The 16,094-nt window shown below is 33.8% G+C and overlaps 1 protein-coding gene across 1 annotated transcript in view; it reads left to right on the forward strand.

Moving 5' to 3' along the window:
* The first annotated feature begins 9,144 nt into the window (after nt 1–9,144).
* The window catches only part of LOC107506592 (cadherin-10), a 130,015-nt gene continuing 123,065 nt past the window's right edge, over nt 9,145–16,094 (forward strand). The window contains exon 1 of the mRNA XM_016137284.2: nt 9,145–9,554. The gene's annotated coding sequence lies outside the window, so the exon portion shown is untranslated. The remainder of the gene's footprint in view (nt 9,555–16,094) is intronic.

Below are 16,094 nucleotides of genomic sequence, written 5' to 3' on the forward strand. Positions count from 1 at the left end.
ATGGTGAATCATAAACTTATATTTAGCATAGTCCACTTCATTCTCAATTTTGATTTTATTGAGGGGAAGCAGTTCATTGCGGTGGTAACAAGCACATGTCCTAAGGCAGGCCAGAAGCCTCCAGTGATGCGGCCAAGCTTGGAGGCCTAGTTATCCTGGGACTTTGATTCAAAATCAGTCTTTTAGGCACCTGTATATCCTTCTCAATTTGGGCATTTTCTCTTTAATACTATTCTCTCCCAACCCCAGTGCAAGATATAAGGAACTGAAAACAACTAGACTGATTAATATTAGAATGAGAATGAACTTATTTAAAAATGTCATATAAGCGTGGAAGATTTAAAAAGGGATGTGTGAGTGAGAGAGAAGACAGCTCAGAATTAAGATAGAGAAGGGAATTATTTTTTTAAAAGAGTAAATAATAAGGTTTAAACATACTTTGATGATTACAGTACTCTAAATATCACATCTATATAAACATTTAAAAGTTTTAAGGTTATTAAAATGTTACTTGATATGAGATAATATTGATAGTTTTTCATTTTAAAACAACTTTATATTTAGCACTACTAATTTTGTTAAATAATGTTGTTTTCTTGTTTTTCTTAAATAATGATGATTTTATTTTCTTTAGAGAAAAGCTATTTTACTATACTAGAATGATGACAAATAACAAAAGTAAAGTTGATAACTCATTTAAAAACTTTCCACTCTTGGGACAATATTTATAGAAACTAACTCGAGAATTTCACAAATGATCGTTTTTATGATTTGATTTGTTTCTTAAGTTTAAATTGAATATTTTAAACCAGGCAGTAATTGAACTGCTAATTATTTTAACAAATCACTTATATTTTGCTTTTGACCATGTATTTTTTGCAGACTTTTAATTCATTTGCATTAAGCGGGTTAGGATAAAAAATGCAAAATGTTAAGCCACCATACTTAGCTTGAGATCTTGTATCTAGTTGAATAGTTACTGTATCAATTAAATGATGAAATTTATGAAATATAAATCTTTATCTAAAAATGAAACTCTTCTAATTAGAGTGCATTTATTTTGGCTCTTGGTTTAACTGTGGACTGAATCAAATTGTGTTTACAAAACTTTAAATTCTGGATAACTATTGGTAACTTTTTAGCCAAACAGTATCTATCTATCTACATATTTTTTTTACATAAAAATTACATAATGGTATAGTTCAGTATATGGATAATTTTAACACAGTTTCCTGCACCCATCTCAGCCATGATTTTCCTAAATGTGGTCTGATAACAAAGAATTAACAAATGGTTCAAGAGTTGTTTCATATTGTTTTGTTTGTTTTATTTCTCTAGTGCTGAAAAGTGGCGGAAAAGCTGACAAACATTAAAGTACTTTCACAGGGGCTAGAAAGATATAACTTTAGACAGGTAATGGTAGTCAAAGTACATTTTGCTCTGTTCCAAAGACCTATTGCTTGAGCGAGATGTTCTTAGAACAGCAAAATGCATATGAGCATCTATGCATGGTACATCTGACAAATCAGGAGTCTACTGTGGTTGTGTTTACAGATATCTGCAATAATGGAACTGCTTGGCCAATTAGGCACTAGGAGGGCATGATTTAAATGTTACCCGGCAACATACACAGAGATTTCTTCTAAAAGTCACTGGGGTAAAGGGCATTGCGCCATGTTTCTAATTTCACTTCAAGCCTTACCTCATCTAAGGAGTTTTCCTAACCACCATCCCAGCCTCTCTCCTTACTTGTCCCCCTAGTTAGGTCAAGACTCTTATAAGCTGCAATATGATCAAGTTCCTTCCTTCAGAGCACTTATCACAGTGAACAGTAATATAATCATTTGTGACATTAAACAATTATTCTTTTCTCCTATTAGAGAATGAGCTGTATGTGGTTAAGAGCTGAGTAGCTATTGATTACCATCACATCCCCAGTGCTGAGCGGAATGTATGACACATTAACAGCTCAATAAGTAACTGGAGAATAAATAGCCGAATACATGAATGAATGAAATTTTACCTACTGATTACATTGAGGGCTTATGCCAATGCTTTGACACTAGAGATCAAATGTTACAGAGTCAAACTCAGCTTAACATGAGTCAAGTACACTTTATCGTCCTTGTTTACTAATGACAAATAGATTTATCAATGTGTTTGTCTGTTAAATGTCAACATTGATTACTGTCCAAACATCTACCTATGAGAAGACCTTTCTACTCCATGAGTGACATCATACTGCATCAGCATCATCAGCCAGTTTTAAGCAGATTAGATACAAAATCATGTGCCCCAATACAAAATGAAAATATGGAGCCCGTTGTTCAAAAATTATTTAAAAATTAAAAATACACCAGCATGCCATTAAATCAAAAGTAAATCCCTTCTAAGTATAGGGTCCTGTGTGACTACACAAGATATACACCCATAAAGCCAGCCCTGTCAATAGAAAGAAGACATTTTGGGGTCCTGTAGTTTTGGAATCTGATTCTATAAAACTTCTCCTCTTCCTCTTGTTTTGTCTCATTGTTTCATTTCCTTTTCCTCATTCTCTTCCATAATGTCACATGAAGGATTACATAGGGCTGAGTATAATCACAAGAGGAACTGGGATAAAGACGGACATTTGTATGCAAAGCAAGATCCCGTCCTCAATGGAGATTAGAAGAAAGGAGTTCAGAACTCTTCTTCCTTCTGGTCTGTTCTCTTGGTAACTCTGGCGGGACTTTGTTTAATCAACATGCTGCTAGGATGGAGCATCATGGCTGGGCATTTTTACTGCCATTCATCCCCTTAGCATGTTGACTGCTGAAATGAAAAACCAAAGCCGACATTCATCAGAGTTGTAATTCTCTGTTTGGAAACCTCGAGAGTAACTACTTCTACATTCATCACACACTTGGCAAAATTCCCTTCTTTCTTCCCCTTCATTTACTTTTGTGTATCACTTGTCTTCATTACTGTCTCTCTCATTAGATGCTTAAATCCTTGTTCAGCCAGGACCATGATTATAGCTCTCCCTCCCCCACAATCTCACAAATAGCACAATGTTTTGCAGTGATTCTGCATATAATATGTATGTGTTAAAAATAATAAGTGATTGCATAAACAAATCTCTCATTTGTAAACCATGAGTTTGAAGTCAGGGTTTCTTTCTTTTCTAGATTTCTTTAAAGCAACTGTATGCCACTAATTCTCAAATTGTAACTGAGAATCACCTCCGGGCATACAAAACACAGAACACTGACAACTCCCATAGTTTTCAGTTTGGTGGGTCTGAGACAGGACCTGAGGATTTGTATTTATAACAAAGACTCAGGTGATGCTCATGTTGTTGGTCCATACAGTGCATTTTGAGAACCATTGTTCCAGACACTCGCTAAAGCATAGTAAAGAAGACTTTATTTAAAGGGTTCATTGTGATGGGTATAGGGACCACCGCAGTGGGTTTTGCAATGGGGAAGAGAGATTGGGCTCAACTCCGAATACAGTATGGGCAGGTGGGAAAGTGTAGCTAAGGAGCAGGGTGGGGATCAGTGGATGGAAAAGTACTAAGAAACATCAGGAATAAGAGGGAATTCTGGCTAAACTGACTTAACAGGGTTCTCAATGAAGGCAGGACAAGATGATCAAACAACACCTAAGGGATGATGGATCATGAGAAACCAGCTCAAAAATTGAGCGTGATCAGATATTGAGAGTAAAGATTCTGGTTACACCGATTTAGCAGGATTCTTGCTAAAATTGGACAATGCAGAGACAAAAATGGAAGTCCATGAGTCAGGCCTAGTTGAAAAAGAGTTTAGGGGACCATGAGTAAAGCTTGATCCATGAAAGTCTTTATCACAGGCCATATAATTGCTTCTGTAGGTAAAATAGCCATTTATAGAATTTCCCTTAGGGTGACCATGTACTGGGTGGAGGCCAGTTTTCCAGCTGACATTTCTCATTGGACCAATAAATAATAATCTTGGGAGACAATTTTCCATATGTCTCACATTTCCACACTAACTGCCCTTTTTTTAAAACTATCTTTGCAAGGACATCTGTACAGGAACATCCTCAGATGATGAGTTACTGTCCCCACCAGAGTAGAAGGATTTTTATACTACATAATAAAATAGAGATAATGTCTCCCTTTGGAGGGAAGTTCAGGCAGTTTTGTTCACAGCACATTTTATAATGAGCAGGTTTCCCTAAGCATGATGTCCCTCAGGTAAGTAAGATATGCAAACCCACAGCAGGTGCAATATCTACCTGAGCCCACCTCGAGCATTGCCCAAATGAGATGTGATGGACAAAGAAAACTGACACAGATTTGATGGTCACGATGCTTCTCTGGTTCATGAGATTCACATCTTCTGCCAGCATTTACACCATGAAGACGTAAAGCTAATTGATAGTTTACAAATAGAGTACAATATTATAAAATTAATGGTAATTAACAAATACTATGAGAAGGAAAGGGGGAGGAAGAAATATTTTAAGACAGATGTAATAAAATAATAGTTGTGATTTGTCTAGTCTTTTATAATACATGTTTAATGTGTTTGGAAATATTGTCTTTTCTTAAAAAGATTCTAAGAATCCTTAGAAGGGCTTTTCAGTGACAATATTAATTAAAATGCTACTTTTACCACTCAGACCTAATCTCTGCATTAACAATACAACTTAAAGTAACATATAAAAATAAAAGATTATTTTTGTATGTTAAATGCAATTGCAAGCACATTAGACTTGTGACTTAGTGTTTTTCACTATTTTTTTATTTGAAAGATTTTTCTTTCATTTGCTTTCTCAGACATGAAGTGAAATCACAATCAGACGATGGAAAATTCATTCCTGATTATTTTCACTTCGCCAATGTTTCAAAATTTAAAATAGGCCACTAACCTTATTCAGGAATGGATGGAAACAGATTTAGTAAGAATTTACTCTTCAATCAACATGGGAATAATTCAACTTATTTTTTTTCTGCCTTGCTAAGAAGATAGGATTCAATTTACTTGTAAATCTTTTCATACGTAACGATTTTTTTTTTACATTAAAATTATAGGGGGAAAAAAATCAAGCAGTGTGAGTCACGTTTGATCTAAGAAAGTTAAAAAAGCCAACCCTGACATTTATACCTAAAGTACACAGAACATGGTGGGTTCAAAGGAGAAGAGGGAAGAGGGATCGAAATTAAGATCATGCGTTCTTTAATTAACTCTGATTGGTTTTCAAAATAATTATATATTTTTGAAACATAACTAGCTGTTTAATACTCTCCTCTTTCCCTGGCTCAACCCTCCCTGGTCCCGCTCTCAGATTATATGATCTAAGAGATGTTGAGATATGGTTAAATAATAATGGTAACGGGTTACTCTTAAAAAAAAAGATTTAAGTAACATGTCAGTTGTAGATAACAGAAACCACTCTAGCTACTCCAGGTAATTTAATAATAGAAAGAAGAAATTATTTTTGAATTTTAGATAGCAGCTTGTTATTTTTGAGTTTTACATAGCAGCTTGAATAGAGAGTAGGTGAATATCAAGATCACTTTCAGCCTCCAAAATCACAGATCCTTTACTGTGGTCCAAGTAAGGGCGACTGCAAAACGATGCTTCTTCAGCTCTAGTGGCCAAATTAGTGTGTGGGTCAAACAAACTATACGAGGTTATTTTTCTGCTAATGTATTTGTGAAACAGTGTAGACATTCTCTACTCTTTTCTTATAGCCATAGAGAGAATTAGGTTTGATTAATTTCTTGTTATAGTGGAAATTGATATTATCTCTAATACGATTAAAAGGAACCCAAGAAAGAGTGGCTGGGAAGAAATTGTTTCAAAACAAGTGTGTAGCCATTTAACAAGTGACACCTTAAGGACTGATGCTCACTGTTTAGCAACAGCCTAACAACTTTTAGGCATATAATTCCACATGGAATGGAAGGTCGTTTTATTTAATTGATTTTAAAGAATTGGGTCTTTTACATTTGCAAGGAAGGGAATCAGCCTTCAGAGGGTCCCCTTATTATAATGATAGAATGTTCTATAGTTTATGAAGTGTTTTATGATTATAGTAAGACATTTTATCTATGCAATTTTACATTTACTTTTAAAAGTGTAGAGGTACATTTTTTAAAGTTTTCATTAGTTTTATTTGCTTATAATATACACGTGGCCTTTCCTCACACTGAGGGACACTTTTGTGAAGCACTGACCCATTCATCCCATTCATACAGAGCTTACTGTGTATTTTACTAACTTTTCATGGGCTACCATTTCCTGACCTTGGTAACTAACTATAGGGAAGCTTTATCTAATTCACAGGACTACTTTGCATTAAATTTCCAGAGAAAACTCCTTCAAAAGAAAGAAATTTACAGAATCCTAAGTTTACCCATTTATAGAGTGAAATAAAGAAGGAATTGAGAAAAAATATTGTTTAATTAAACAGAACTTATCAGAGGTTTTAATGTTTAGTCAATATTCTGTTTGTTTGTTTGTTTTTTTAATTTTAATTTGTATTTCAAAGCTATATTCAACAAGATAGCATAGGAGTCTCTCTTTTACAAGGAGTATATTGAGGCGAATGGGATATGTTTTAATGCATTGTTTAAATGCTTTCTCATATCTATATCTACACCTCCTTTACTTTGGAATACATAGTTGTTGTTTTTTTTAAAATCATTTATTAAATACATTACCTGGTTATAAAACAGAAAATGCAATAACTGGCAATACCATTGTTTTATACTTGAAAATTTTAAAATATTATTAAAATTATCTGCATGGATACCATTGACCTAATGACAAATATTTTCATCTCTAATAGAATGACACCATTTAAATTTTAGTCAAGAATACAATTTTTTTCTCTAAAAAGCCATAAAATATGTGATACATAGCTATGACAGCATTGTTGCTCTTTGTATCAATTCTGTCATATCCTTCTCTAATAGTATAAATCACTTTAGGTGGGCAAATAGCTTTCGAGAGTAAATACTACATTTCCAAGCCTGCCTTACAACAATTTGTGGCCAAGTGTCTTATTTCCAGCCAAGGAGATCATAGAAGATTCCAATGGGAAAGGAGCATTCTTTCCCTCTTCATTTTATTTCTCTTTCTAGAAAGCAGATGTGCAGGTGACCTTTCTTGGATCGTGTACATAAGTTCAATCCCTTAGGAATGGTAGATAGATACAACCAGATAGATACAACCCGAGTTTTTCATTACTACACAGAGCATGACAGTCATACCAACTCTGAAACTTATGTAAGAGAAGAATAAACTTCTCTCAGGTTAATAAACTATTATTTTGGAAATATCTTATTATAACATGTATTTTCATTAATAAAATATAATTTCCCATCTGATTCAGCCCTTTATTATTTTCTTAACTAGACCCATTTAAATGTAATCTAAACAACTCCTCATTTTTTGCAGCCATTTATTTTGAAACTAACCAACATATAAAAATAGTTAATCTTATAAGAGGCTATCTTATGTGTGTGCACTTGATCTGCTGCACTTAAACACTATATAAAACACTATATAATTTATAGACAGAGTATGAAATTCCAATATTTTTCTTAACAACCATCATTAATTTGTCAATGGCAATATTACATTGAACACACATATACATCATGTTAACACATCAAAGAAAAAAATGAAATACTTATTTTGACCTGACGCTAAAGTTAAGGCACTCTGTTTAAAAAAAAAAAAAAAAACTATGGGCGAATGATAGAGGTTACGTGTATGAACTCTACCATCGTTATCACACAACTTTAACTGAGTCATTACAATTTTCCAGATCTTAATGCTGTCATGTGTAACATTAGAATTTCAAAAGTCCCTTTGTGCTCTAAATATTATATTATTGAGTGGAGATATTCGGTATTTTAAATATAAAACTAGTCGGTAACATTGGTCATATATATAACCTTGTGATCTGCTAAAACTTTTTAAAGTTAATAAACAATCACCCTCCCCTTACCCCGTTAAGATTCTTTCCTTTTCTATTATGCTGACTATATAAGGGGCCTACTGATGTTGGAATAATTGAATATATACCCAGGAAGTAGTATGCCATCTCTGAAACAGTACTAATCTGGAATTATAAATATATAAACATATATATTATGTATTTATATAAATATAAAATATAAACTGCCATACAGTTTTAACTCCGTCATTAGTTTCCTTGTTTAAGCAAGTCATTTAGTATTTCTGAGCAGTATTATCTATTTTTAAAAATATTATAGTTGGACAAGATGATCTTTATAATTCTCCCAGCTTTAAAATTATTGCATAGTATATTATTATTTTATAGTTATATTGACATAATTTATTTACTCTAAAATGGTATCTTCATGTAGCCAGAAAAATATAAAGACATGCGTTATTTCGTGGAGCTCTACTGACATCCTTTGGTAAGGTTTTGGTTGATTCCAACCTAACGTAGAGATAGATGAATAGAGAGATGGAGTTAGATGGTTGATTCGTAAATAGAACCACTCAGATGGATTTCCATCTGCTCACACACATTTGGGCATGGAACTCAAATTCCTGAGGAAAAAAAAAGTTAGGGGAAAAAAGGAGTTTGTGTCCAGTCCAAAGTTTAAATATTTTAATGCATTAGTTGCATATTTAAATTCTGAATAAAATACTTTTATCTATAAAGTATAGAAAAGCAAAGCAGATAAAATTAAGCAGACACGACTGGCTCACGGACGTTCCAAAACGACGAGCAAGGTATGCTCTCGTATGACAATAAAGAACAAAAATAAGGTATTTGGAGAATCAAGAAAAGAAAGTTCACCGAGAGCAAAGATAAAAATTTTAATCCGCAATTTAAAAAAATCACGCTGGTAACGTGTCAGATCTGGTCGCAATTTGACTTGGCATTCCGTTAATACCTGTAGTTCGGTCGTCTGGCTTGAGGATGGTGCAGGAATATATATGTCAGAAGAAGTATCTATTTAAAAAGAATTGCAAGAAGCAGTCCTGTTCCTGAGATTGTGTTACTGACACAGCCGGATTAGATTGGGCTGATTACCTTAGCCTTCAAACAGAGAGTCTTTCTGCCCTGGGGGGAGGGGACGCCTTTCATCCAAAGCCCTCCTCTCGGATGCGCCCTCCCCTCGCATTCACTTGCAAATCGCTGTGTGCTTGCAAAAGCCAGCGCTTCCCTAGTCTCCAACCTTCCCATGGCGAGTGCTGCAGCTCTATCAGCAGAACCTTTCTCTGCTGGTGAGGAAAGGCTTTTGCCCCCGCTCTCTTTTCCCCCCGCTTTTTTTTTTTCGCCCCTTAATCAGGAGCACTGAATGAAAGCCAATCAGAGAGAGCTCACCCCCCACCCCCCACTCCGTTTTCTTCGGTTCCCTGCCGTCCAGAGTTAAAAGTGATGCTGAGAGAAAGCTTGAGTTAGATTGAAGTAGAATCAGCGACAGAAAATAACAGCCGAAAACAAACAAAAAGGGGACATAGTGACAATTTTTCTCCAGGGTTATTTTGGCTGGAACCAACTTCCCGTTATCCAGAAGCTGATTTTTAAAAAAGGTAGGAAGACTTCATCTCTCTCTCTCTCTCTCTCTCTCTCTTAAAACTCTCTTAAGGTCTTTTATTTTTTTTTCCCCTCCGGGGGAAAATGTTTGCTTTAAAGTTGTGTTTAACAGTTATTTCCAAATAATTATCTATACTACATAAATAAATTAATAAGCATAACACTATATATTTGATTCTAGAAACAACTGTTTTGAATATCTACAGAGGTAATGTAAAACTGGATAAATTATATATTATGCTCAACAGTGGGTCATGATATTAGAGTTTATGAATTCATTCACTCTGAACAGATGCTAAAAATATATTATGGAGTGAAATTTGTCATGCTCATACTTGCTCCTCTTTATTTTAAAAATCAGTTTAAGAGATAACATTGTTGCTGTGAACTCTAGCATCATCTAACATCACTTTGCATTCCATATGAATGGATACACTCTGCGCTTATTCATAATCATAGTTCATTGTGTGTTTAATATAAAGAGAAATGATAGGCAGAAGACAGATTCCTTGAAATAGTCAATGGTCACTAAGCATCTACATAAATAAAATAGATTGGCGTTTATCAGAAATAGAATAGGCATCATTCCCATATTCATATTTTTTTTTATGTCTGAGTCAGAAGTATGAGGGGGGAAGAATGAAGAGGGGGGATTAAATTCACATAGTCAGCAGTTGCAGCATTTATTGTCTCTGCTGCAATAAAATCCATATTTTATGTGGTGTTAAATTAATGCAGCACATTGCAAGTCTAAATGCATGTTCCCAACAAGTAACTATTGATGGCACTGTAAGTATGGGCAAAAGCAGGAGTCTGAAAGTGTTTTTATGCCCTTCCAATAAAAACCTATCATCTCCTTATCATTAAAAAGGGAGGTCTACAGGTTCAATCAAAGACAAACATCATTTAAACACTCTCCTATCATCTTTTGCTTCCAAGAAAACCAGATCTATTTCTTAGAATTGTGGTTTGTCATTCCAGTAAAAGCTTCTGTTATCCAAAACTACGCATCAATTACTCTCAGCTCTTTAGAGATGCATTCTTTTTTTCTTTTTCTTTTTCCTTAAAGGATCTATATTAAAAATAATCTGTCCACCCGAAGCTGACAACTGTTCTACATCAATGCATATATAGACTTTCTCCTTACACACCCCTCTCTATCCTTCCTTAAAATGTAGCCACAAGAGTGTCTCTGTGGTGAATAACACTTGGCAAGAGTGTGCTCATTTTTTAGGTCTGGTATGGTGAAGATTTTTAATTAGTAGAACTTTCATGAAAACATTATGTCATTGACAAGAGCTCTAGGTTCATGTTTAGTTAAAGTGATGCAGAAAAAAGGAAAAGGCTATGTCATAGAGAAATAGGTAAATTATAAATTGCATAGAGAATCTGCCTTGCTCCCCTTCTCTGCAATGTAAGTAACTTGGCGTATATGTATTTAATGTGTAGTGTGTAAGGAAACAGTGGTTTATTGGAGTGGGGAGGGAGGGCGAAGGGATTGGAGAGTGAACAAATATAAGCAGAGTGTGTCTGTGGCTTAAGGACACATCAAATGCAAATCCATTGTGATGATAAAAGCATAAAGAAATCCTTCTTTCATTTGCTTTTACTTTTTTTTTTTTTTTTTTTGGCTGTGTTTTTAAAGTATGAGTCAGTGTCTACTTTCGTTAAATTAGATACTTCATTGGTTTCAAATACTTTCTGCTAACAAACTGACTTTCCCGGTGATTGCATATGCCTTCCTGGCTCCAATCAAAGATAGAATTCCATACACTTAGATGTCTCAGCAAAGAAACAAAAAAAAAAATAGAGAAACCAGAGAGCATCATAGAATCTGTATGACATCCACATGCTAATGCGTATATGTGAGGTGGTTAAATTGCCTGGTACCTGAGCAGTGCTTCAGGTAATAGTCCTAGATGTTTATAAAAAAGTAGCTGTTTATTGACAAGAACAGTTATATACAGGTATTCAATTTAATATTACACTATAATATTTTCTTTTGCCTACATTTGGATTTTCTTTTAAAAACAAGAAATAGAAAATTGATTTTCTAACTAGAGATATATACATTTCAGACACATTACTAAGAAAATGTACTCTGAAGGAGGTATGATTTTTTTGTTGTTGAAAAAGAGAATATTAGAAACTGCAAAGGTTAATTCCCAAATATGTGAACTCTGTTAGGATTCTAGGGTGCATTTCTTAAGCTTCGGTTAATTTCTTGTATAAACAAGTAGCTGCAGCAGAGTATATATTAATTATCTGTGGGATTTCTGTACGTATGACTTTTTCTTCTGTTTCTTAACCTACTTTGCAGCAAGCGATAACATCGTGTCCTGGAATATGTCATTTTCATACCAAATCATTCCACTAGGCTGCAGCACGGAAGCAGCAGTAGCTCCAATGATGCTGATTCAGCAGCAAAGTGAACCGTATTTTTGTTGTGTTATTATCAGTATTAGTATTGCGTAGCAAGCAGTTAATACAAATCACAGCTGTAAACCCACATACCTCCAGTCTAGCCCTTGAGTTTCAAAAGCATTAGCCATTATATGTTCTTATTTTTACTATGCAAATTCATTCTAATATTGTTGCCACGTAAGAAGTGCTTGTGAACCAGTGATACAAAGTGACAAAGAATAAGCAGAGAAGTAAAAATGATGTTACCCATAAGTAATTTTATACAAACATTTGATCTCTGAATTTCAGATCTATGTTTGAAAACTCTACTTTTGATTGACCTAAAATATTATCTGTGTAGGGTTTTAGAGAAGTCACTTTACTAACCATATCATATTTTACAATCATGTCTGAAATAGACTGGAGTTAAAAATCAAGTAGCAAGAAAGGTACCCTCATTTTTGTTAGGCTTATACTGACCCATAGTGACACCGATGATGAATGGTACTAAGTGTATATGGTCCCTATTATGAATATTTTGGAAAACGAATCAGTCCAAGGAATAGCATTAGGAACACATCTTTGAGAAATGAAAGTTAAGGTAGTTTTCCTTTTCTTGATACTTTACCCAGACCAAAGAGTTCATCAAGGATATTTTATAGTATCATATTTACAATAACCTGAAATATGCAGAGAGAAGAAAAAGTCCTGGACTTAAACATTTTAAAATCTGTCTTTTTTTTTTCTGGTTAAAGCATTTGGATTAGGTTCACAGAGCACTGATCTAACATTCCCTGCTATGGCATCCCATAAGTTCAACACTCAACATTACAGATTTTTTTTTTTTCACACGTAAGAAAGAAAATTTCAGGAGTGCCTGTTTTCTAAGATAGCAGTATCAGCTCAGTGCCACCTCTGTCCTTTTCTTCCTTCCCTGCCCTACATACAGCAGCCTCACCTCACTTGACATTTTCCTATAAGACCTTGAGCCCTTTTAAAATCCATTCATGTTGTCTTTTGTAAGGGTATCTAAAGCAAATGAGGCCACTTTTGTCTTGTCAGAAACCTTTGTTGTCAATTACTCAATCCAACTAACTTAAGAGGCAAACATTGTAAAAAATCATATCTATCACATTAAAGTTGCAGATTTCTGGGAATGCATTATCCTTAATGCAATGTTAACATTGATCCATTAAAATAATCAGACAATTTTAAAATGAATGTTTTGATACAACTTTTGCTGAACTATTATTAGTGCAACTAATCACAAAAAATAGTAACTTGATTTTTTTTTAAATGGTGCTTTGTTCTCATCAATGTCCTTATATTTTTATTTCTCTATCACAATGTATATGATGTTCCGTACATAAATATGGTGCGTTTAAAGAAAGGGAAAGCTGAAAATTGAGTACGAATGAAATAAAATTGCATTTTACCTCATTTTAAGAAATAAAAGTGACGTTCCTTGAAAATAACGACTGCCTGTGGAAGGATGAAATTCCTTCATATAAACAATCTTCTTTAGTAGAAGGATACATGTCCTTAGAGAATTTGTCAGTAACATTAAAAAAGCACTTTACCAAGCCATGTGATCTCAATTTTCAATCTGCACCCCCCCCCTCTTTAGAAAGCAGCCTTAATTCTAGATACTCTGTATGATGCAGAAATATAAATTAAAGTTAAATAACATTTCAAGTTTCGGGACATGATTAAACTATAGGCTATGAAGTATAATACATCATTGCTTCACAATAGGAAATTCATCATTGAATCACATGTCTCAACACTGTCAGAGCCCTGCTGATCTCAATCTCCCTGTCTCTTCCTCCCACCCTCCCTCCCTCCTTCCCCCTCTCTCATCCTCTCCATCTCTCTTCCCCTCCATTTGTGACTATTATGAGTCCTCGAATGAGTTTCCCATGTGCTTCTTAAAAATATTACCCTATGTGAAATAATATTTCTGAAAATCTTATAATTTTTATGGATAGTATTCTATCATCTGCCACATTATACTTTGGATTCATTATCCTTTGCATTATAGCATAAAGTTCAGTTGGCTAGAGCATGTCCTTTAAAATAGGAGCAAGACTTATAGATATTATAACACCTAGGCTTTTAAAGATTTGAAATTGGCAATAATGTAATGTATTGCACTAGCAAGCAATAATGGAAAATTTAGCATTTATAGTGAAATAACTTCTCCAAAGTATCAGGATGTAGAATGCATAGACGTGAGTTATTATACTCAGTACATTAGTTATTGATTGAGAATCTTTGTTGATTTACTGTAACAGAGGATATTGAAATAGTTTGACAGAGCTTTCATTTTAAAGAGAAATTAAACCTAAATTGCATGTTTTCAAAAACAGTCTTTCATTAGACATGTGGCATCTTCTTTTTTGAAAGATATGAACATTACCAGTTTATAACCTAAAAATATAAACTGATAAATAATGAGCAGATGTGCATTCTAGATATTGTAGAGTGAAAAACTACTATTCTTTCCTGTCATTTCCAATTGGAAAATGGGAAAATATAAACTAATTTTAATCAAGTTAAGCAAAAAGTATGGGAAATTAAAATAATAAACTGAATAAAGTAAATGTTTTAACATGTTATTCTGGTAATTCTCTGCAGTGTTCACATAGACTTATAAATGCAAAAATTGAAGTTGGAATTTGGCATAGTTATATGAACAGATCAAAGGCAATCGACATATTTTCCTGTGTTATCGAGTACATTTTTTGCATATGCTAATATGTTTTTTAAATGTGACCAATCGATACTCCTCTTTCATGTCACTCTGTGTCCAATAATGTCAAGTTAAACCAACTCCATTTGAAAACCATGGTAACTTCTTGGATTTTTAAAAGTAATGAATGTTTCCATAATTTTTGAATTAAGACTTCAAATTTAGATGAAGTACCGTAATGTTTCTGATCATTTGACTTCTAAGCATCAGCTTTAAATTGTTAGCCCCATATTTAGGTAGATTTTAAAATATTTGAACTATCTGAGGGACTTTAATGGTTTTGTGTTTACCATGTAAGTCTTCCACATATAAAGGATATTCCTTAATTTTTTAAAATATACACTTTAAATAAACTAAAATATTAAATTTTTACTACCTCTAATTAATTGGTTTGAATTTATTGCTAATCAAATAAAGAATATAAATTGTGTGTTCTTTTAGCACCAACATTTGTTTGCTTTAGCAATGGTATCAAACAAACCATTGGGATAAAACAATGTGTCAACTTATTTAATCAAATAAGCAGAAATTTAGTCTAGTAACCATTAGCCTAGTTAAGTGAAAATATTTTTCCTCTTTTTTTTTTTTTAAGTTCTTCATAAAGTTGGAAATTATCCTTTCTCTGTAGTATTGAACCTTATTTTGTCACCTAAATGACTTTTCAATATATGGTCTCTGGAGAATGAAAACCACCAACACGAAGATTTATTTGTCTGCATCTGGGTCCCCAGATTTGAATAAAAGCCTTTCCCCATGAATAAGAACCTATGGAAAGTCTTTCTGTCTATATCCACTCCCTTCACTAAGGCTTGGTTGCTCTTTTGGAGGTTTGTTTAAAATGCTAAGTACAGGCATGTATGTAGACGTACTCTTCCCTTTCTCTTCTCTTTCTTCTGACCACCCCCCTCCCGCCGCCCCTTCAGGAGTGAAGAGTGGAGATTTTTCTGTAGATTTCTATACTAAATAAGTGATTTAATTTCTCTTACTGATATAAAGCTTTTTAGATCAATTAAATAAAAAAAAACGAGAACATATTTTTCAAAGAATCTCTTCTAGCTACTTTTCCTTTTAGAAATGTATACCTTAATTTTTCAACATTTAATACTGGGTGATTCTACATAGTCTTTTTATTATTATTAATTTGTAGAACTTCACTCCCTTGGGAATAGACCCAAGTTTTTATTTTCAACAGTAATTAAATACCCTTAAATCTAAGTTAAGAGAAATAATTTTTTCTTAGCTTTTTCTTTCTTGTAGTTGGATTGTCCTTTGTATAGAGTATGAAATCTGAACAAAATGACAGAAAATCATGTTTTCTTTTTTAGTACGAAGAGTCATCAGTGTTAGGTGTACAACCTCTACTGGACATCTAGCCCAATCG

This window comes from Rousettus aegyptiacus, unplaced genomic scaffold (assembly GCF_014176215.1).
Source record: "Rousettus aegyptiacus isolate mRouAeg1 unplaced genomic scaffold, mRouAeg1.p scaffold_m13_p_8, whole genome shotgun sequence".
In the NCBI taxonomy this organism is placed as follows: Eukaryota; Metazoa; Chordata; class Mammalia; order Chiroptera; family Pteropodidae; genus Rousettus; species Rousettus aegyptiacus.